Below are 24,920 nucleotides of genomic sequence, written 5' to 3' on the forward strand. Positions count from 1 at the left end.
CTTCCTACTTTACTTCAGGTAAATACAAGAGCATCAAAAGGTACCACCAGTGCTTTCCCTACTTTCCCAGTAGAGAGGAGTTGCTGCTGGAACACTGCACACTGGGTTTCCCCGGGGCACACACTGCACAGCAGGAAACATTCAGAGCTGTTCATGTGTGTTTCCATGCAGCCCTTTTCATAATCCTTGCTTTGTAAGGAACTGCTTGGAGCAACCCTTTATACAACCACTAAGACAACAGAGACATCAATTTTCAACCCTTGTTTTTGTCCACATACCTTGAAAAACAGTGGGAAGCTTGATTTTTGTCACATATTTCTGTCTAAACCTGAAAAATCTGTAGATTACATTTCACACAAGTACCACCAGGAATGCTGCTTCCATATTAAGGTACAGTTTTAGGTTGTCACGGTGCAAAGTCTGATGCTGTGGGAGCCACTCTCTAACCAGAAGTAACACATGGAGTAACACTGCTTTTTCCAACAGTTCAGTGTTTGTCCTAAGTTTCCCAGAGATTTTTCCAAGTAATTTCCTGTCAATAAGCCTGACTTTAAAAAATCCTGCCAAGCAATTAATCCAGATTTTGGATGCCCAGCATTAAGCATGTAACCATGACATACAGGAAATGGATCCTTTCTGCACTTGAACCAGCTCTCAGAAGTGAAGAGCATTCCAAGATGTTCAGTCTCAGACACTTTGGATTCAAACACCAGCTTGACTGCTGTTAATCTGCTGTCTCTGGCTCTTGCAAGCAGGCCACACTTGGCTTCCTCAGTTAAATATTTCAATTCCCAACCATATTGGAAATCCAGCCATTTTCTATGGCGTAGCAGCACAAGCAAAATTGGCAATTACACTAATGTCCTGTTTACCACAGAAACATAACCCCTAAGATCTGCAGTTGAGAAAGGAACATTTTGTCTCCCATGTGGAGATGGCAAGCATATCATTAGACAATTTACTGCTATTGACAGATCCTATATGTACTAATCTTCTGCTAAAAACACTGAAATACACACTGACAAAATAAAGGAGAAATCCTGCCAGCTCTTGAAATAGGTGTTTCATCCACATTATTTAGACAATAATTCAGATCACAGTTGGAGAATGAACACTAATTTGTGAATTTAAGCATAGATTTCCCTTGTCATTTTATTCAGCAAAATGTTTTGTTATTGGAACTCTAGAGAGGGAAAGAAAGAAAAAAGATACAATTATTTAAATAAAATCGGGACAGAGCATGTAAAATGGGATTGCCTAAATGCAACATATGTTGTCAGCTTGGTTCTGACATATTTTGAGGCTTCTTCCTCAATAGTTCTTTAGATAGAATGGCATGACCTCATTAAAAGGGTAAACTGGGGAGGTATGACTTTTTTCTAGATATGCGAGCAGCATAACTAAAGCCTGCACACACTTTTTTTTAGCAAATAAAGTTTATAAGCTCTCCTATCCCAAACATGGAATTTCAAAGAAGAAACCAAGCACACAGTAAAACACAATGTGATACTTACTTACAAGTATTGGCAAAGGATATCTTCAGTGTCTTCACAAGCACTCAGCATTCAGTGAGATCACACAAATCTCTGCAGAAATACAGAAGCCAGAATCCAAAATATTTGCCTTCTCTACAGTTTGAAAGCATAACTCTCTCCTGTTTTTCACCATAGGAAGTGGCTTTTCAAGATGAAGTCCTCACCCAAAAAGCAAGCAGATGATGCAGATGAAGGCAGGTTTCAGTCAGTCAGTTCGAGTTCACCCCTGGGTTGACTGCTCAGAAGCCACTAGCTTGTGAAGATCTTCAAGCAGCCTAATGCTCTATCCAGGAAAGTGTTCTATCCTTTGCCATCTGTATTGTATTGGTGTCTAATGTGGGGAAAGAAGAAGGAGAGAGTTAGAATAGGAATAATAAGTTATTCAAAATTACATAAGACACTCACACGTGGAAATAGCAAAATCTCCTCTCTCCACATGGAAAAATTGCTTGGTTTTTTTCCTAATTTAAAATGCTAAAATTTAACTAACAGTTAACACAGCTATCTTTCCCAGATTTCTCTTTTGATGATATCAATTGCTACACATGACCTTCTCTAGAGTAAAAAAAGATAATTTAGCTTGCAATAAAAATCTTATAAGTATAAATTAATAAGTTATTCTTTCTCATTCCACTGAGAGAACTGAGAGGCCTTGCAGGCCAGTGAGGAGAAACTTGAATTTTGACTTAAAATTCCTCTTTCTTTTTGGCTAATCTAGTTCAGGTTACTTGCCCCCTTTTGCTGTGCTTCCTTTTTTTTTTAATTTAGGCAGAAGCAGATTCATCTGCACAGCTACCAGAAAATCTTTTTTAATTCCTACACACTCCTTATAACAAAACCACTACATCTACTATCTAGACTTTTCATGTAAGTGTTAATAGCAACAGGTGATGGTTATATGAGCAGTTCTGGGCCTACATATCCATTCTCTCTAGGTTTGAATGAATGCTAAAGTGAGCTTATAATCAGCACAGTGAGATTCAAGCCTTTCTACATTGCCCTCAGTTTGATACAGAGCCAAACAAAAAAAATCCAAGGAAAAACTGCTGGAACTCAAAAACTTGCAAAGGGTAAGAGTGCTCTTCTCACTTTCATCACTTAAGGCTACACAACGGAAGATGCACAATTTTTCACAGTGGCAGACACCACACGTGTGTTACTAGCTCAGGTACATATTCCAGCACTTAGGAAAGGCATTGAAAACTTTATGCCTATGAAAAATGTGGACTAGTAAATATACATCTTTAGGCAATGCAGACTCCAGGAAGGAGAGCAGGACTCCCATCACAGCAGCCACACGTGAATGTAACGGTACAGAGAACAGAACAGAATTCACAAATGATATTGAATTGCTTCTCATGTTTACAGCCCTGAGCACCAAGATGCCACTGAAAGCTCTTGTTAGCGAGTTGTTTGCCTTTGGAGGACTTGAGAAGGCCTTGAATTCTAATGCACAAGGATAAGGAACAAGCATTAGCTTTAGAAAGTCATGTAGTATGCCAAAAGTAGCATGCACTGACCTAAACCTTTAAGACAGGAGCATATATTTGAAGATAATCAAAGTCAATCCAGTTTACACTGAAGTTATGATGAACCCTATCAGTATCAGCCAGATAAGCAAGAATCCTTTCAAGAACAAGGGAAGCTGTATACCTCCTTGAGCACAATTTGCTCTCAAGCATTGCAAATGCAAAACATCAAAGGTGGACAAAGAACAAACTCGTAGGAAAAAAAAGATGCAAATAAATTCTATCCATCAGTCTGGAGATACTAGATTGTCTGAAATAGAGAACAGTTGTGTTCTACACAGCAATTCCTTAAAATCAACATGGAATGGACTCATACCTGGATATGGCTCAAAGTCATAATTTCTAATGGCAGAGGCTATATGAGACCGAGAAAGTTGCTTGAAGTCAATACAGTTTTCTTCCATTAAAATCACAGTAGATTCAGATTCCTATGGAAATATGCTAGTTGGCACACCCTGGAGAACTGCAACTTCAAACACCATTGAATAAAACATACTCCACAATTTTGGTTTGCCTTTTTCCTTGCTCCCAAATGCACCTCTCACAAAGCAAGCTTTGGTCACCACACTGTGCAGTAATAGCCAAGGGGACAGCAGCTCCCACTGATTAAATACTGCTGGAAAAACATGACCAGAATGGGGAAGGGGGATTCAAAAGCAAGATGTGGAGAAAGCAGAAGCAATTTCAAGCATAACAGCAGCAGACTGCTGCTTTAGAATAGCCTCAGTGGCACAGCTGAATCACCTACAGCACCAAGTCTGGGGGCAGCTTGCGTTACTGCCCACAGAATGTGGAGGCTTCCCCAGCCAAAGGAGATGTGTGTCCTGGTTTACAGTGTGCTGGGAGGCAATGGCAAAAGGCATGCTGCCTGCTCATTCGTAGCACTAAGAAGGAACACAAGGACACAATGCCTTGCTCACCTCTGGGAGTTAAAATTACTTCCACATCAGTACCCCACACAACCAAATTCTCCCCTTTCAGCCTGATCTAGCAGCCTAATACTCAGAAATCTGTTGGTGGAATACCTCCTTGAGGGTGGCTGAGGGCTCAGCATAGAGCTCTCCCCATAATCCATGGCATTTAAAGTATTAGAAGATAATGCAACATATATTCTTCCCATCCATTACTGTAGAGAAAAAGTGTACAGGTGTGTATTTAGGAGCCTCCAGGTAGTAGGAATGTGGATCTCAGGACGAACAAGTGGACCACATGTTTTCAAAGAAGTAAAAATCTTTCGCATCACAAACCTATAATTACCTCTTCTAACTTAATACAAAGCTCACTCATCCATGCTCTTTTCCCTTTATATAAGTTCAAACTTGAAAAAAGGATGTCTTTGTAACTGTGTAATATTTATATAGAAAGGTTTATGTCCTTGATTAATAGGAAGATATTGTAGGACACAATAGGGACTGGTTATTTTTAAGAAACATGAAGACAAAACTGCACTTTTAGGACCTGACTTTATTAGTCCTTTGCAGGAGTTTTATAAGGCAGTGCACCTCCAATATTTGGTATCAGGGAATTCCACCTATTATATACCATACTAGAAATATAGTCCATTAGAATCACAAGAGCAATGGTTTGATCTTGCTTGAGATGAAATAACTTTACAAGTAAAGTTCTAGAGAGCTGACAAATGAAATAACTCTAAGAGCAGCTGTATTTTTGAGTTACTGTTAGTCCTGGCCTAATCCCAGTGAAATGAGGCACTGGCACAACAGCCAATCATGACAGAAGGCCTCACACAGTAAACGTTGTTCAGAGACATCCTCAAATGCGTTTTCCCTGAGTTAAAACATTGCTCTCCCCCTGTCAAACAGGATGAACAAAACAAAGAGCATATAACATACCTGTAACACAGCCCAGTGCTCAGAGCTCCTTGTGGAGGCAAGCCCAGCTGGAGAGGATAGCTCTAAATACTCTCCCAAAATATAAAGGTCACCACACCTGCCAGGAGAGCACTTGTCTTTACTGAGTGGTGCTCTTCCAAGTGAATGCACAACCCCAGCCATTGTGTACAGCTGTGAACATCTCCATGACTAACAGCAGAAACAGACCCCATCACTGACAGAAAACTGCCAGCCTTCAGGCCAGCTTTTGACCACTGATGCCACCATTCAGTGACAGTGCACGGTGGCTGCTGTTTAAAAATTATGCTGGAGAGAAGATATGTACTGATGCACCTGAACTAAACATGATGAAAGCAGAGCATTTCAAACTTTATCTCCAGTTCAGAAGCTGGAGATTCAGTCTGAATTGGGCATGGAACAGTCTTCTTTTCACAATAGTTACAGCTGGCCCCAAGTCAACTGAACTCTACAGGATTTCTGGTAAAGAGATGATAATTGAATTCATTTGACATATGGAGCAAACTCTTGTCAGAACTCAGGCACCATGGAAACTTTCCCCTCTTACCCAGCCAAGGTTTTCATTGCTTCTGTTCTCAAGTTTAGACTCTCTCCCATCAGTATCTGCTCCAGTGAGTGTCCCATTAAACCATCCTGGATGTTAAAAGGACATTGTATTAAAAATCTGAAACTAGGTCTCAGATCTCAAGATGTGGCCTGACTGCACAGTGCTGCTCACGATGGTTGAAAGCATAGCCTTAAAACCCACATATCTGCAACAGTAAGGACAGCCAAGGAACAGAACACCTGAAATCCTGAGTGCATTTAGGGGCTGCATAATTAATCTGATATTCTAAGAATGGTTAAGGACCAGGCACCCCATATGATCTGCTTCACAAACATAACTCTAATGTGGGTTGCATCTGTCAAATAATGTGATGTTAGAAAATGATACTCTAGACTGGGAAGTCTGTACTTAATTAATTACCAATAGTAATTACTTAGCAAGAATGGAATTCTTTTCCCTCTAACATATGGGTTTAGATAAGATAATTACTACTTCCAGAATCATTGGAAAAGTAGACTTCATTATCTGGAGCATAGAATTGGACGGCTTACTTTAATGTAAGCCATATGCTGGGATGCCGAGTCATCACATGGATGCTGTGCTTGGGAAATTCTTGTCACAGTTATCCTACATTTACCCTCTAGTGAGGGTAAGCCATTTAACTTCACATTTATGTTGGCTTTCTTTCCATTGTTGTTTTCCATTTTCTAAGCACACTTAAAAATTTCTAGCATTTAGGTACACGTCTTATTTGAAACAAACTCCAGATCCTTCCAAAACAAAACAGTACTTAAAAGAAAATTAAAAAGCATTTCCATTTACTACAGAATACTTAGGTTCAATTGCAGCATCTGTTTTTTAAACAGAGTTCCTCATTTGTAACTGAGCTTGCCAGCTGGGCTAAATCAAGTCACAGGAGTCAGCTACCCCCTCATTTTCAGAGGACATCTCAAGTGACCCTACATGTTAAAAATTAAGAGTGTGTGTGAGTTAAAAGGAAAAATTATTCAAGTAACAAATGCCAAATGGTGTAAGCATTTCATTTCTAGACTTACAACCAGATAGTGTCCCCGGGCCATCACAGGGAGGAAGCTGCAAGGTACCAAGAGGCCCCCAGGGAACTCAAATTCCCAAGGGAATGCCAGGGACCATATGCTACAGCAGAGCCTTTGAGAGGAGTTCAGGTGTGCTCTGAATGACACCCTCGAGCTTCAGATACTGTTGAAAGTTCCCTTACATAGCACTGACAGCCCAGAGTTTCCTGGTTTCCTCCCTACTCTTTCCTCCCTACTCTGCTATTCAGTCGCCTGCACAGAGCTCCATTCACCACATGGATATGGGGGCATCCCTCATCTCACACAGGGGTTAACATCTTCTTTATTTCAAACTCTGGAGGAAAACTCAGAGTTCTGTTATGCTTAAGCAAACACTTACAAGGCTGGAGGTCATGAACGTGTCCGTTTCCCCACTTAAAATGGATGACAGCTCAGGATTTCTCAATTTATTTTTAGGGCAGGGACAATTGATTTAACATAATGGCAAGCACCATTGGCAAAATAATTCCTAAAAAATCCAATTATGGAAGCCTTGACTAAGACATTTACGTAACTCTACCTTGTAAAGGAAGCCTCTCCCTCCCTTAACCACTGGGCCCAGGCTGCAACCTGTTGCCTGTACTATTCAGATCAGAGAGATTACTGTGAGTGCTGCCACAGAGCAGGATGCCTCCCCCACTGCCAAGCAGAGCTCCTCTCCAGAGTGTCACTGCAAAGCACAGCACACGGTTTGGAGCCTCCCAAATGAGCTTTGAGGGACACAGCTAGAGAACTGCCCCCCTGAGCTCACGTGTCTCAAGCTCTCTAGGCAGAGCTACTGACCTCACTTCGGGCAGCAACTCGTTCAGAGCCAGCTGTGGATCTCTGGCACTCCTCTGTGCCACATCTGCTCAAGCAGCTGGACTAGAGGGCCACTGTAGGTCCCTTCTGATTGAAAGGATCTATTTTACATCCATCAGCCTCCGCTGAGGTTGTACTCAAACCCTGCAGGACCTTATTCAACTTCTCTGGTTGAGCTTTAAAATCAACGTGTTTGGAAAAGAAAAGGTCCTGTTGCACTCGTACCTTTGACAGAAGAACATTTTGTTTTCAACCTAACTCAAAGTAAACTGACAGGTAAGTGAAACTGTGACATTGTACAGATCCTGATGGCCACATCCATTCAGACCACCTGACAGTTCTATGAAGTAATTAGTTTGATTTGCATAATACCTGCTCTGCAATAAATCCTTGGACCTTTACCAGCTCATTGACTTTCTTCTGTCCCTCTAACACTGCAGCCTTGTAGAATTCACTCCATGAGACTTATTTTGGAGAGGAGAAAGGAGAGAGGAGAGAGCTTGCCTCTACTCAGGGGAGTCTGAAGTAGCATGTTTGGCTTACCTACCATATTTAACCATTCAAAACCAAACTGGAATTCCTTAGGGAACATAACACAGTACTCTTGCCTCAGGCTTTTTCACCACCTTATTCCACAGGGGCATGCTTTAAAGAGTTCTTTTGGAGGCTTTGCTGACCTTTAGGTGGCCAAAGGATTCACCCTAAAACACACATTATATCATGCCCAGAACTAATCCAGGAACGTACTGAGTAGCAGCACATTCAGAGCAGCAAAGAGGATGCTTTCATCATAGCCTTTCAGCAAACAGACTGAACCTTTGCACTTCAGCCAAACATCCTCAAAGATAAAATGTTTAGAAACATATTATTGTTTCTAAATGGACAATGTTGAGTTAGCTGGCATATCTGGCACAGTTGCCAAAACCCATTCCTGTTAGCTGTCTTTTGAAATGGTGAGCTCCAGCTCTATTTTGGTGTGGAGGACAATACGCTTTCCTCACTTCAGCAGGTAGGAAGCAGTAACGTCAACTTTCCAAACAATGTTCAAAGTGGAAATTTAATAATCAACATGCTTCTGCTTCCTCAGGCTGTATCTCTAGACTTCGAAGTGGCGATTACTTTTGCAAAACCTCATTTTTATAGGCTTGCCAACAGATCTCCACATAGATTGCAAATTAACTAGCACAGAAAGCTGCGGCTGGGGTCCTCATTAGCACACGGTCATTTCCAGTGCTTCTCTCCAGCTTCCTAGATCATTACTTGAGCCCAAACTAAATCCAGCATCATAACTAAACTACTCTTTTAACTTGAGATCCTATAAAATTGCAGTCTAGTTTATTCTGCAATCTGTTTGTGCCTTGTGTTCTGACTGAAGCATAGGTTTGCCTTTTCTGAGGCTTTGTTATTTGAATTTTGTTTTTACAACCCAAACAAAGGAGTGCAAAGTGTTTGATTTCGTTTTTCCTGGACTGAGCTTAGCTTTAGCCCTTCTTTGATTTTCAGTGTCAAACATGGCAAGACTATCCTTCAGGTTTGCAGATATTTACTGACAGATATTTACTAGAGGAAGAGGAGGGAAGAGAAAGATAAAGTGCAAATACCAAATTCAGTACCTTTCTCTATGTAGGGAATCTGAATCTAGATTCCCATTTTCTAGTAGAGGAGCAATCAAAGTTTTGACTCTTTAATCTGTCTGGAACCAAACCTCAAATTAAGTCATTGAGGTGAAAAAGAACAATCAAAAAGAAATAAGTATTTTATCAAACCCACATTTTCAGCAGCTGAACTGGAACTTGCCATCCTCCCACAGTGCCACAAACTGCTCTAACTGCTTTCAAGTTCTGATCAGCACAACTCAAAACAAGATTCAAATACCTGCCAAGGCAAGGCATTGCTGAGTCTGGGGTAGCAGTTCCAAAGGTCCCACACAGGCCTGTAGGTGCCTTTAGATTTCACATGAAACTACTCACTCTTGACAACCCACTATGTAGCAACATTCACCCTGTATCCTCTCAAAGTTATTTAGGCTGCTGCTGTACAAAATTTTGTTCAGCTGTGATGAATTAAAAAAATTAAAACCCAACCCTAAACCAAAGAAGAAGCTGGGCTTTGATTAGTATTGAAAAGGTGCTTCCAGTCAGTCAGTGAAAATCTCTAACTTTTGAATAGTTCATAGCAAGGCACTAGGTGTAAACCAACATGTTATGTAGTTAGAAAGCAAAAAGAGGAGCTTTTTAGAAAAAGCAGGTTTGGCCACTGGCAGAGAAATTGTTTTGCACATTTCTACTGGGGCAAACAAATGTTTGGCTTCTGCATTGACTCATTGTTGCTGCTTCCCATACTGTAGGTAGCAGGTGGAAATTGAGCCAGGCATTAAAATGCTGCCTAAGTCAGGATTTTATGCTTTCATGCAGTGTCTCAATTAATCAAAATTTTGCCATAAAATTCGAGCAGCAATGCTCAAAGCCAAGTCAAGTCATAAAATACAAGCTGATTAATTTCCCTCTAATTTGTATGATAATTAAAATTCCAACTTTTAATTCTGTTAATTGTTCTCCCACAAGGAGGTTGATTGGGCTTTGCTAATACATGCTGTGAAAATGCACTTCCCAGAGGTCTGTCTTTGTTTCCTTTAAAATGCAGTGTTTTAACATAATTATCCCTTAACTTCCATAGATAAATGTAAGCTTATCTCTGGCCTGTTTTGACACAAGTCCCCGTGTAACTTAAACTATGTCCATAAATCAAATGCTCAAAGTCATTAGGTGTTTCATCAAAACATTGTGCCAGTGTGTGCTTCTCTGTGACTTTTAATGAGCAATTAAACTTGCAAAAGACAGAGGGGGAAAAAATCTAGAGTAAAAAATTGCACACACATTGTCTCCTGGAAGTCAAATATCTCTGAAGTGGAAACAGACAAAATATGCGATACAGCAGACACCCCGCTTTCTTCTCACCTTCTGCTTTCCACAATCCCAACAAACTGCATATAAGAGCAGTCAGAGGAGAGCTGAGCAGAGCTGGCACCTGCACACAACCCTGATGCTCACTGGAAAAGAAAGTTTAACTGGTAAAGCTGCAGTCAACCTGCAGCTTGTGCATCTCTGGCTGGCTATAAAATAAACTTATCCTTTATCTGATATACCTGAATGGAAAGTCTTAGCAGGCCCTTCCATGGGGTACAACAGTTATTTGGGGTACACAGACAACACCTGCCATGCTGTCTGCCATGAATTAATACATTATGGCCATTGCAAAGAAGCAACAAAAAAGTCCTCTGTGTATGTGTGGTTCTGGACACATTCAAAAGTTTTTCATAACCAAGGATTGAGATGAGGCTGGTAAATCCACCCCCACTTGCACTCAGTCTTGCCTGGTTATCAGTGTCCAAGCAGACTCTTTGTTCCTCAGAGCACGAAATGACCATGTGCCTCCTGCCATTCCACGTGCCTTGGATTTCCTTTCCTTATGCTTCCCTGGCTTATACCTTTTTCTGTATAAATGGGCATCACATCACAACAACGCCACATCAAAAAACCTCCCAAAGCTGTCTGGATTTTCACTGCCAGGATAGATGATTACACTTCTGTTCACAACGGGGCACTGCCATGATCCCACCATTTAACCACTTTGTAAAGCCCCCTAAGTTACAACTATTAAATTCCAAACAGCACCAGCAGTGAATTTGGGGCTCAGGTGATGGATGACAGACATGGAAAAGAGGAGTCTAAGCCCTCATTCCCCTCAGGAGCAGCAGATGGCCCAGAGCTCTCCCCTGTTTTCTTAAACCTCATCAGCACCACACCATCATCCTGTGTGAGAAAACGAAACATATTTCAGGCCTGAACCCCTTATCTGGAACATTTTCCATCTTCCAGAGCTATTCCTTTGACAATGAAAAAGCTATTAAGTCTCATTTTCCATAGAGAATTACACTTTCTCTAATTTACCCTCCATTTAACACACTGTGTAGGTCCCCAATATCAAACCAATGCCAAAATGTGGGCAAGGAAGTTCTGGCATACATCACCCTCTGACTCAAACCAGTACAGGAATATGCTGAGTGTCTTACACTAATCAAATAGCCCAAATCTTGGCAGATAAGACAAGAAAATCAATTGTAAATTCTTTGGCTGTTTTCTCATATATTTTCAACTTGTTAGCAGACATTTCTTTTAAGAGAGCGGTCAATGAATATTTAATGCTAGAACGTACTGCCAATTTTATCTGCCAGCTAATAAAAAAGCTGCTTGGTCATGGGTGTAAGAGAAGAGGTCTATTTCAGCCTCTGTGGCTGGCTGGCTGTAATAAGAAGGATGACAATTTTAAATTGGGAGATTAATGGATAATTTGGAATCACTGTCATTCTGACACAGCCAGTGACCTTTTCAAATTGACAGATAGCTCCATTTCACCCCAACCAGCTACAACAAGAGATTGCTTTAAACAATTGGACCTAAACGCCAGGCTTAAAGGAGGCCAGGCATAGGAATGTGGCAGGGCAGCTTATAAGTAAAATAGGCCTCCCAGAGATTAATGGAATAGTTAGGAGGGCCATCCATCCAGCAGTTCCAATTCTCAGTTTTTAGCTACTGCAGCATTAGCAAGGTAAAAGGCACTGGTGTCAGAAAGAAGAATGCTCAGTATTATCTTTACCAGCAAGAAAAACAGTACAGCTGAAACACTGAACCTTCTAGGGTCTGTCCAAAATTATATTGTGAAAAGATATGAAATAGGTGAAAGAAAACTTCTGCAGACATCTGTACCCATCCTGTGATATTGGGCAGCATTGCTTCAGCAGTAACACACAGAGCCATAAATCACTTGGGAGAAAAATAAAATAAAAAAGCCCAGAAAAACTCATTTCCTGCTAGAGCCAAGTCTTGCTCAAGAGTCCTGAAATAATGGACCTTAAAACTAAGTTATTGCTAACAACAGAAAAACTATTTTATGCAAAGCTGTGAGAGCTATCTCTTTGTATGTTCTCTCCAAGAATCTTTCACAGTTTGATTCCCAGTGTTCAAGTCCAGTCTCATGACATGACTTTGGAAGGGAAGCCATGTTTATAAAGAAGGAAGTGATTTGTCTCTTGACAAACTTGACACGCCATTGTGCAGTTAAATATACAATATGAGGAGAAATTGATTCAGAAGGGTAGTCTCATATTAATTTAGAATTCTATTTTAAAAACTCTTCCTGCACATAAGGCTTTGGTTTTACTTGCAGAGGTTTGCTAAATGTGGATTAGCATTTCTTTTCAGTGACAGATCAGTTGTCACACACTGTCACATAATCATTTTTCTAGGAAGATGAATGGGGTAGCACTTCAGGCCAGCAGCCCACCTTCCTAGTGATTACTGCTGGGAGAGCTACACTCCCAAATGTCTCCAGACTCTTACCCTTACTGTCCCAAATAGTTTCTGAGCAGTTATTTTAAAATACTGACAACTACTGGGCCATTTTCTAAATGCAGAATATGCCACCAAGCACTGCTCATCAGGGGAACTGAAAGCCTGTGTTGGGAACAAGATGGAGATGTTGCAAAGCAATATGCTCAGTTTCCAGGAGATGGAAAAGCACGTGTGAGACAGATGCATGTCACCAACCATACTAATGAAAGGTCCCCCATTAACTCCAAGGTCAGCAGTTGTCATCATCTATTACAGCTAATTTCAGCTTGTGTCCCCAAATCAGGACCCAAGTCCCAAGTGCAGTACAAGATACAACTCGGGATGCCATGCAGATGACTCTGTGCACCCCAATAATCCTCATTTGGTTCAGTAGCATGGCTGGGATCCTGGAGGTAGGAGCATATTTTAGATTGTCTGAGAATGAAACAAGACAAAGTTCTTGAGAAATTCTGCTTGCTACAGCTGCACTGAGAGTGACAGACACTGTAACACACTCTGAGTGTTAAAGTAGAACAGACTATTCCATTTGGAAGGGACTGACAACGATCACATCTCATCCAACCGCCTGATCAGGACCGACCAAAAGTTGAAATTTGTTATTAAAGGCACTGTGCAAATGCCTCCTGCACACTGACAGGCGTGGGGCATTGACCACCTCTCCAGGAAGCCTGTTCTAGGGTCTGACCCCACTCTTCAGTAAAGAAATGCTTCCTTGTGTCCAGTTTGACCCTGTCCCTGCACAGCTTTGAGCCATTCCCACATGTCCTGTCACTGGATCTCAAGAAGAAGAGCTCAGTGCCTCCCTCTCCACTTCCCTTCCTCAGGAAGCTGTAGAGAGCAATAAGGTTGTCTCCTTCCCACAGGCTACTCACAGCCCCCAGTCTGTACCTGTGGCCAGCATTACCCTGCCCTGCAGAAGAAATAAGCTAAATGATCATAAGAAGGCAAAGCTGCCATAAATTACCCAAGCCTTTCTGACAGGAAAAAAGATGCCAGCAAACCTGCACTGAGATCAGCACCCACTTTTCCCAAAAATCTTCACTTATGAAATACACATAGCAGATTCTTCACTAGCTCTATAACATTTTACCTGGCACAAGTGTAAAAATTATTACATTTAGTCAAAGTGATGCACAAGAAATTCTGCAATTAAACATGCTAAATCCACTTCCATTACCCATTATTTGTGAGCACGCTGAGAAACACCAGCTAACAGACTAAAATTCTAGTAGTTTTTCTGAATTATCACAATATTTTCAAATTTCAGCATGATTTCTGGAAGCAGGAAATGTTTCATAGACAAATAGGGGAATATGGGGTAAATTCATCACCACATTGTGATAAATGAGTTACACATTCAGTGTGCACTAAATCTTGAAGGCAAGCTAGGCATGAGTAAGTGCAGCAATTGTTATGGATAGCAGAAATCAGAAGATTCCAAATGTTTGATAAAGTGATGAGCTCTGTAGCACACAGGGGAGCGATCAGAAAATTACACTGGAATTGAATCATGCCAGAGCTCAGAATAGGGCAAAATATCCCACAGAGGAACTACCACAGAAAGCATTCTGAACCCAAGAACTTGGCATTGCTACTGTCAGAACTAAAGAGAAGCCACTGTTTCTTTTAGGCCCATCCTGCCTGTACACCTGAAAACAGAACTGACACAATAAAGGGCTGAAGCAGAGCAACCAAGCTGATCATTTCAATACATGCTTTTAAATGACACTTTTTAGCAAATGCAAGACGGATAATTCTGAAATTGGAAACAGTTGAAACTTATGATTTTCCTTTTACCCCACAACTAAAAGCAGGAAATTATCTTCAAATTTATAGTGCAAAACCAAAGAGGTGCATTTGTGACACTCCAAGGCTGTGCCACTAAAAGCATTTATTCACTCATACAACTAGAAAATGGGCCACTATAGCCAAATTGCTTCTTTTAGAAATAGAGTGGTTTGAAGATAGTTGGCTGCTAGTAGATTACAGAATTACAACTTTGATTTTATATCAGTTAGACTGGAAAGTCTGCACTTTGCTGTTTCTGCAACACATTAGAGCATTTGTGCAATTTCAGCTGAACTAATCTGGCACCCCATTTACATCAAAACTTTGCATGAGAGCTCTATAGCATAAAATGACCTCAGTTTGTGATGGTCCTTTCATTTGATGGCCTCTGAAAATAATCCTGTCTCAAGTAGACTGGATTACTTTGCAAGTTTCATTTTCTCTTGTTATCAAAATACCAAAACAGATTTTGAAGAGGAAAAAATGGAATGAATCCTCCAGGCCAAATAGATTCCACTTTATTTACAGAAGAAAAACAAAAAAGTGAAAAAGAACAAACAACAAAAACTGCAAACCAACACAAACAGAAGAAACCAGAGCAAAAGAAAAACCACCCACACTAGAGAATGCTGGTAATGTTGTCTGGGATCTACCAGGCTCCATCATAGGCCAATAGTGTAACTGAGAGCAACTGCTCACAAACCCAAATCCCTGCTCACGGGGTTCAAACCCTGAGTTTTTAAAGGTTACAGAATTGTTATTAGAGAATTATTTGATCTTGTTTTGATAAGATCTTATCACAAGTTTGACATTTGTTACATATGATTTGTTTCCTCCTACTTTGCATGAACCTCAGAGATCACTTGTGCTGAGGGCCAAAACAAACTCAGGCCTTTTAAATCAGGTAACTTCTTCCACTTTCCCATTGCCACACCCTAGTGACCAAGAACTAGTATACATTTTGCAAAACCACTGCCTAGAATTTGAAATTGGGCATCCAAAATTAGAGGAAGCTTGAATATTTTGGCTTTTGTCTAATTCTGTCTGTTTACAGGATAGAGGAAAGCCAGTACACAATAAAATTAGTCCCTGACAAATTTAACAACTCCTATGAAAACAGCACTACATAAACTCACCTAACAGTGGGTTAATTCTGTACTACATCTCCTCAAATGACAGACTCAAACTTGACTGTTTGATGTGACAATCTGACTTTGAGGAGCTGTGTTTGTGTGCAACATCTCCTCTCCAGAAGACCACAGGTAAAAGACATCATCTTTTCCTTTCTTGATATAAAGAACATTACAGGTGAAATACATCACACTGCTAATCAAACACAGGCTCCCATACCCTTGCCACACCTTTGCTACGTGAATACAGTCCCTCAGACAGGAGAAACTGGTTTAATACCATATTAAAATAATGGAGTTAGATGTAAAATTAATTCCACTGAAAAAGCACCTAGAAAATTCTATATATGTATTAAAGTACAGCAACATTTTGAAAAATATGAAAGAAAGTAAAAATTAATTTTTGGCTTTTTGGTAGTTTTCGAAAGCAGAGAAAAATGAGATTAGTTTCAGATCTCCCTTTTCATAGAACATTACTAGCATTTTAACTGGACCAATCAGTTGCCATTCCAAGGGAAGGCAATCCAGAGTTTACTCATCTTTAATGAGGGTTTGGTAGTGAAGCATAGCAAAACATGTTCATGAGTACAAGAGCAACTTGCTAAGTCTTAAGAGCATAGTAAAATGTTTTACTAGAGAATTTTTTAAAAATTATACTATTTTACTTGCAAGAAAGAACAAAAAACCTCCAAAATATTAAAGGTGTTTCAAAACATTTTTTTCCTTTTGATATTTAATGGATATTTTTATTGCCATGCTGAATATAAACTCTCTAGATACATCCAACTGCATGTTCAGCTGTGTCTTAATCAAAGACAAAATTCCTTAACTAGAAATCACAAAAAGGAAAAGTTTTCAGCACTTCTGTATAGTATTTTAGCCTAATATTCCAAAATTAGCCCTTTTTCTACATGACAAAATCACTGTCTATGTAGGATTAAATATAAGCCCCAAATTAATGACACGGGCTTAACAGCTTCAGACATTACAATATTTGGTGTAAACTTTGGCCCTCAGATGCAGCAAGCAAGGACAAAGTTCTGGAAAGCAATTGAAAATCTCACCCTCACTTTGAAAGGTGAATTAGGCAGTAATAAACTGCCATAAAACTTTCACGAGGCTCACTGGCCATTTTCCAGAGGTAAGCTAAGGTAATATTCTTAGGAGAACAGTATAGTAAAATGGAGAAGTCCAAGGAAAAGGAGTTCTTTTAAAATGCTACTACTCCATCTGTAATCTTAAGTATTAGCAAGGCCAATGCACCTTTTTCTTGCTGAGAACCCAGGTCTGACAGTCAGCCCATCACCAAGGATCTGTGTTCACAAGTGGCTCAGTAACAGGATTCTTCCTCATGTATAAAAACTTCTCATTCTCCTCCTCAATAAACTCAGAGCACAGCAGCTCAAACCTAGAGAACTCCTGTAATCCCAGAGCACTGCCCTTGTGCTTGGAGGGACCAACTCACTCCTCTAGAGGCTGTTCTTCCCTGAGAGACAAGGAACATGTCCTGCTTGGGACAGGCCACTCTATAGGGAAGGCAATAATGGGAATCCAGCTGAGCACGAGAAAATTCATACCCACTTCCCCACATCATTACAGGCTTCATGTAACAACTCTGCTTTATCATTAAAAACTTCCAGAGATGATAAGTAATTAGAATTTTACAAGAACTGTTCATTAAGAACAAGCAACACCTTCCTGCCCCTCTCTAAATGAGCTATGTTTCCATGTGGAATCCCGAAAAACGGGCAAATCCCTCAGCATTTTCAACTGCAACCCTCAAGTGCTCAGCCAACTGCTCCAGGGCTCCCTCCCAGCCTGCCTAACCCACTTTGTGTTCCAGTGGCTTAAGTAGCAACCTCAATCAAGCCAGAAGCACATTAGATCTTAATTTCAGCTGGCATTCTGCAAGACTTTGGTAAGTCATTTGACCTCTTCATGCCTCACAGCATGGCTTGAAAGATCTGTGGGAAGCCACCACTTCCACATAAACCAGACACCTCACAAACAGCGTTTCCAGGGTAGGTGTGTGTGCCCATTAGGACTCATTCAATTCCTTAAGAGCTTATACTGCTGGGAATGGGCTGTGGACACTCTAAAACCAAGGCACAGGATTTCACGTTCTACCATAGTCACTTAAAAAAAAAAATCCCTCTGACTGGGCAGATTTATTGGTTCCAATTAAATGAATTATGATCACATCAGTTCTGTACAGTAGCTATTACATATGCAAAATAAGTTCAGAGTTTTCAATCAAAACTATGTCCATGCCATCACACAACACAATTCCTGTTAAAGTGAACAGGCTATACTCTCAAAATCCATCTTTGTCCATATCATATTTTGTTCATGGGCAGGCATTTTGGTAGTCCTAGGAGACTTTAGTCTCTCTTTATTCTCCAGTGGAACTCCTCCTAAGGCAATTCCAGAAATGTTCGTCTTCTTGACCATTAGGGAGAATGCATCTAGCAAAGAGGGACAGAACGATGTCAAAATTATATTGAGGCAAATAAATTACAACCATTATAAGTTTTATTGCATATAAAAGTTCTTAAGCTACATGGAAAATGAATTGACAGAGAAATAAGGCAGTCTACTAGGAATCAAGGATGAAGTTAGTAAAGGCCAAATCAAATTTGGCTCAATTGCTGTGTGCCCTTTGCAATGGATAATAATAGTCTTGGTGGTATGTGGGAACCCACATTTAACATTTCCTGCTAAAAGGCTTCCCACAGTTCATAGAAACAAAGGAGACGGGCAGTTTTATGATCTTTATTGGAATAGACTTTGCAGCACAAAATTTCTCCCCAGATGGAGAGGAAGCAGGGTAGGTATATACCCCATTTAGCTGGAGCATGCACCAAGTCTGACCATGAAAAATGCAACCAAGAGCCAGTATAGAAATTTGAATATAGGCAGGAAAAAATAAGTAAAACAAACCAACCACCAAAAAACAAGACACCAAGCAGCCATCAATCCAAAGATGCCAGGAGCTGAGCACCTGAATGGCTTTATGGTTTGGCCTTTTTATTTCTGACTACCCATAGCAACCTGCTGATCTCCTTCACTGCCTGCACCAGAGGCACCAGCAGTGCCACCTGACTGTGCTGCAGTGTGAGATCAGAATGAAATCTGAGTTTATTAATCAAAAGCTACTACCTGGCAAACCAGGCAGCTCTTCACAGCTCAGATTAGTCTGCTTTAGAAATACTATCTGTAAAATCAAGATGGTAATGCTTAATCCAATATATAAATATATTTAGACTATATAGTCACCCTGTAATCTAACCTAGGTAGACTTAAGAGAACCAAACTGTTAATAAAATTCATTAGAAACCCTAGCAATATACTGAACAAAACAGAATGCATCAGCTTCTAATAAAATATACCTCCAAGTTTTTCCTGTCAGATCTAGTTGCAGCAGATCTCATGTTCACTAGAAAAGAGGCAAATCAGACAGAAATCACAGTCATCCCAGTTATTTAAAAAATATTTTTATTTTTACCACAGGACTTCCAGCTTATTGGAGGAGGTCAGGAATTATACTACCTCTGACAAGGTCCTCACTATTTCCTCCCTGCCTTAGTTCTAATTATCAACTGAACAATTTGAGCTAAATTTATTATAACTATGCCCACTTGAGAATTCTCTCCTCTGACTCATGAGAGATGCCTGCACTCATTCCACTCTTCTTGCAAACATAAGTCCAAAAATAGACCAAAATACACTGGGACTTTTGCCCCAGGAGCCTTATGCCACACTAATGAAATCAATGGGAAATTCACCACTAACTTCAAACAAATGTAAGATCAAGCACAAAATTATCTTCTAAGATTTCATACTTATTTAGAATCTTGCAGAAGACCTGAAATTGTTTTAAAACCTTTAATAAATTAAGCTCTACATAATTCTTGTGAACTTGGGCATATCCCATCTGAGCAATAAGCAAGCAAAAGGATTTTAAAAGTGGTTTTCAAAAGCAGCTATGAAATCTGTACCTGATTGTGCACAAGACCATTGAACAACATGAACTTCGTTTTTAGCAGTACTACAAGACGACTGGGACAAAGTGGTTTTCCAAAAGATCAGGCCCAAATTTTCTAAACTGTGGTCTCTATAACTTCATGCCAACCCAGAAGAAAAATCAATAGTCACACTTGGAAATGCAATTGTTTTCAATTTTACCAAATCATGCCCAAAAATGTTTATGGCAGAGGTCAGTCATGGCAGTTACTGTACTCTCCGTAGAGTTCATTTTTCCTTCTGCTACAATGGAATTCTTTCTTGTTGCTTTGCATTATAGCACAGTCAGGATTGCTTGGTTTTATGGGGTTTTCCTCCCCTAAGGTACACCTGTCTGTTCTTGAACCAACCTCCATGGCACTGTAACGGTTTGGGGTCTTTCTGTACATTCTCATGCTAACAAGATTCAGTTCATTGTCTCATGAAATAGCATTTTACACCCACTTTCATAAGCCCAAACCAGAACATTTAGTAGCAGATATTATCTGTGATGTCCTATTTTACATCATACCTCTTGTTAACTATTGCCTCCAATAATCTAGTGGAAGAGTCATGGAAAATTATAGACTCAAGATGCTTGATAAAATAGACCATGATCCAATTCCTTTGACTAAGATAAAAGCTTTCTACCTAACCTCTACAGTATTTGCTTCCCTTAATCATTTGGACTAGACAAGAATTAAGGCAGAAATCATAGCTGAAGTGCATGAAATGACTCACCATCAAACTGAGGCAATTGCCACAGAGAGATTTGCTAACAAGGTTCCAGACTCTGAGGACAGATGTTGGAGACCATGACACATGATACAGGGCTAATACAAAAAAAAATCACTTACAGGTATTTGCTGCTTGCTCCCAATTTACTCTTCCATAACTCAATGTCAGACTGCTCGTTTTCAGAGCAGAGTTAAGAGACCTGCATGTTACTAATGCCCATGATGCCAATATCAAATTTGGTGTTTAAATTTTTTTTCAACCCTTTGCAATGCTTAGAAGACTTAGGTAAAACCCTTTCAGAGCACCTTCAGTAATCTGTCGGGCCCTAAAAATACAAGACAGCTGGCTATAAAAAGAGCAAGAATAGCCCCAAAAGACTTAGAACCATCAGGGGCTACTTGTGAAAAGGGACTGGGACATTGGGCCCAGAGCAAGGTTATACCAGCATAGCCCTGCTGAGGAGAGCTGCAGTTCAGAGGGGCCTCGACAAACAGAAATGAGCTGATGAGCATCACACACTTCAGCAGAGCCAAATACAGAATGCTGAACTTCAGACATAACCCCAGGTACTGCCACAGGTTAGGGATGGGCTGGTGAGGTAATAGCAGTGCAGAAAAGGTCCTGGGAGACCATTAATTCTGTTATCAACACTTATATACATACAAATCTCAAAATACCTCCTCCATAAAACATCATATTCTTTCTTTCTTTCTTTAGTGAAGCAGCATCATGTTTAGCAGATGGTGAGTGGGTGGCCAGGTAATTGTGTGAGACAAAGGTTTCAGAAGCAAACAGGATTTTGTTGGTGATAAATAACTATCACGTAAAGTCAGCAAAATCCCATAAAAATTTTGCTATTCAATGTAAAACTAATGGGAGGGTCTAGCTTTTTACTTTAGGAATTTCTTATCTACAGCTCCTGGACAATGTTCCCAACAAGACAAGAAACCTCCTGCCTCAGAAAAGTGAAGCATTTGTTCCTGAAGTAAGGTCCTGTTACACATGCACTGTTTGCACTGATAACCCACGCTGGCAGCCTTTCTTTGTCATCTCCCAGTTAATACCAGAACAGGAGGTGTAACCTCAGCTAGTGAAAGCTCTTCCACCTTTGAAGCACAGAAGACACCAAGGCACAAGTAGCCTGTGTGTAGGGTGAGTAGCTTCAGGGGGTCACTGGCAGCCTGCTCCAACCCCTGGGATTGCCCTCACTTCAGCAGACAGTCACACACTTCCTGCACTGACCTGCAACTTTCCCAAAACAAAGACTGGAACATCTTAGAGCTGCAGTCTCCAGATGGGGAAGAACAGGGTGTGTGGGGGAAACCAAAGCAAACCAAAAACCCCAAATTCATTCAACTTTTTTTTTTTTTTCTTTTTTTACTGCTTCAGGAAGAACTACCCTGATCAACACACAAACCATATTTTCAAATAAGGAATAGTGAACTATTGTTGGAACCAATAGGAGACCTCGGTGCATGTGCATATTTGGCACCCTCCACCTGTTTTACAGAGTGAAAAGAGAAGGCTGATATTCCAGCCCGTGCAGAAGAGTGCATACTCTAGTGGCCAGAGCCTGAACAACTATTACCTGACAACCCAAAACAAAAACCATTACCATATTTGGATAAACGGACAAAAAGCCAATGCCACAATCTTAAATTACAACATGTGCATCAGATTAACATCTGAATATGATTAAACAGAGCTAGAGTGCAGAGAGTTAACCTATGTCAGCTCAAGAAATAATCAGGTCCACTACAGTTACACAACACAGACATCATCTACTGGAAATAAACTTGCATAATTTAGCAGCTATGTATTTTGAAGGCATCCCTTCCTACACCATTTTATGCAACTACAGATTCAAGTAACAATTCTGAACATGTGCATTACGATATGAAGAACAGGAGAATCAAACTCAAAATAAATAAACTCTGAATAAAGCCTGCCTGTGAACTTGAACATCTTGGTTCATCAGAGCGAAAAGTATGATCAGCTTCCACTCCAAGGATGTCCACAATGTCCCAGTGCAAAAAGAACTGGGATAGTTAAGACTCCCTAAAAATAGCCAACTGTGCATTAATTCAGGAGGTGAGAACACTAGACTTAGATTACAATATTTTTGATGCAGGGTAGGGCAAAGGATGCGCTCATTCCATAGGCAGGAACGTTGCTTTGCTGTTCTGTAGAGCCATTTATCCTTTTATTGATAGGGAGCACAAGAAATACTGAAAGACCTGGCCTTTTTGCCTTCTGTGCACAGCTAATCCTAGACCTCTGCTTTGGATCAGCTTGTCTGAGCTCACACAAGACAGCCCACAGGACTTGTCCAAATTGCTTTTTGTTTAAACTTAAAAACATAGGTGGATTCTGCACTTTAGAGCTGACAGCAATTAATATTATGTCAAAATTTTTAGGACTATTAATTGACTCTGATTCTTTCGACATTGTATGTAAAAGAAGTCTCAGCCTAACTGCAATTCATGTTAATACAAACTAACTGAATGCAGCACTGCTGATGAAGCTTCAAGGTACTTACTAGAGGAGAAGCAAAGTTCTACTTTTGTAAAAAGCATTTTTTTCAAATGATCCCTGCCAGCCTCTGTAACTTTTCAGGTTATTTGCCAGTAGGGAATACAGACTTGGGGGAAAACAGCAGTTCTGTGTCTGGGGAGGCCTGCCCCTGGGTAAATCAGTTAGAATTGAAAAAACAAACCACCCACTTTAGAGTAAAGTACCTTGGATAGCAGGGCAGCTCTTCAGCACTGCTAGCTCTTTGCTCTATGTGTTCACACCTATAAAAACCTATAAACTGTCTGCAAAACTACAGTGAGGACTGATTGGTGTGGAAAAGATGAGTTCTGTTTTGTGATGGAGAGTCTCTCTCTGTGCAGCACAGAATATGAAGCTGGTACAGTGGGCCTGTACATGGCAGCTCTGGCTGCAGTTCCAGGACTGGAGACAGATTATCCTCCCTGTGCAACTCAACACATCACTCAGCAAATTGGACATTCTCCTCTTTCTTTCCTCCTGGTATGTCACGTCTTCAGTCAGGAGCCTGTGTCATGGGGATCCTAAGCCTTCTGTGACCTACCACAGCACAAACACACACACCTTCCATTCTTTACAAGGTTACCTTCAGTTAGTTTTCAGCTGTTTATAGCAGGTTATCACCACCTGCTTACCAGGCAGTACCAACCAGTTCATACAGCGTGTCCTCACCAGAATGCTGAAGCACTTCGTTGCACTTTGTCATAGGTTAGCAAGCTGAGTCTCGGAGGTGATGTTCTTCTTACAGCTTCCTCTATAACCTGACAGAACCTATCAGCGGCCAGTTTGAATATGGACAATTCTCTAAGCCACTTAAAGTTGTGACCGTCTTTGTGATCCACACTTAAGAATAGACAAACTCCCCCCCAAGCTCTCTTTTGTTTCCAGTGCTGGGACAGGTGGCTGCGGGGCCCGAGCAGGGTCCCGTGGGCCCGGCCCAGGCCCTGCTTGGGTTAGGCCAGGCCAGGCCAGGCCACGGCCATCCTGGAGCCGATGGGCCCTGTTCCACCCATGGAACCTCCCCACAGCCCTGCTGTGGGCAGCCTGAGAGGCTCAGCTCCCCCCCCTCTCCACTGCAATAAGCAACATTCCAGCTGCAAGGCTGAGGTGAGATTAACCCTTTTATTCCTGTGAAGAGCTGAAAACCTGAGGGAAGAGAAAGAGGAGATGCTTAAAGCTGAAAGTCTGTTGTGAAGCTATGATATATCTGAGTATCCCGTTGTAATTTCATGAAGATATGGGGGGTGGAGTGTTCAGCTCGTGCTTGTAAGCAAAAGTACCTGCACTGAGATAGGCAGATGCTGACGCAGCTGTAATTTCATGAGACTTTTGAACAAGGAGAGATGGAAGCGATGAGGACTTTTGCTCCAAATGGGAAAGGAGAAAACCTCAGTTCCTAGAGATGCTCCCAGAGATAGTCCTAAAGATGAAGATGAGGAAGACCCTTTGCTCCCAGGGAAGGAGAAGGGCCTCTGTTCTTGTTTCTGAATGGCTCAACCTTAAAATTGTACCCCAAAAAACTTCAAGAGTGGACCCTCGAAAGCAGTTGTGGGAAAAGCTGGAAGTCGGGGGAAGGGACTCACATGTGAGCAGAGAGACTCCTCTTCCTAAATGGACTGAACAATATTTGGAAGTGGGCGGCTGTCTCGTTGTGATAATGTTTTCATAGCACGAGCAAGAAGAGACTTCTCTTTCTAAATGGAACACGGTTATTATGGAAGTGGTAAACAGACTGAACATCTCAAGGGTTGTCTTTTTACATTGTCAGTGGGAGAAGGGAGGAAGGTGGGGGGAGGAGGAGAGTTCTGAAGGTGGTATAATTTTTTTTCCCTCTTTTAGGTCTGTTAATAACCTTATTTATATTCTTTCAAGTTTAGTGCCTGCTTTGCTTTTCTCCTAATTCTTATCTCACAGAAGGGAAACA

The 24,920-nt window shown here is 40.8% G+C and overlaps 1 long non-coding RNA gene across 1 annotated transcript in view; it reads right to left on the reverse strand.

Moving 5' to 3' along the window:
* Positions 1 to 1,521: 1,521 nt before the first annotated feature.
* Positions 1,522 to 24,920, reverse strand: part of LOC120410493 — a 50,103-nt gene continuing 26,704 nt past the window's right edge. The window contains exon 3 of the long non-coding RNA XR_005602696.1: positions 1,522 to 1,866. This is a non-coding gene — a long non-coding RNA (uncharacterized LOC120410493). The remainder of the gene's footprint in view (positions 1,867 to 24,920) is intronic.

Source organism: Corvus cornix, chromosome 9 (genome assembly GCF_000738735.6).
Source record: "Corvus cornix cornix isolate S_Up_H32 chromosome 9, ASM73873v5, whole genome shotgun sequence".
NCBI lineage: Eukaryota > Metazoa > Chordata > Aves > Passeriformes > Corvidae > Corvus > Corvus cornix.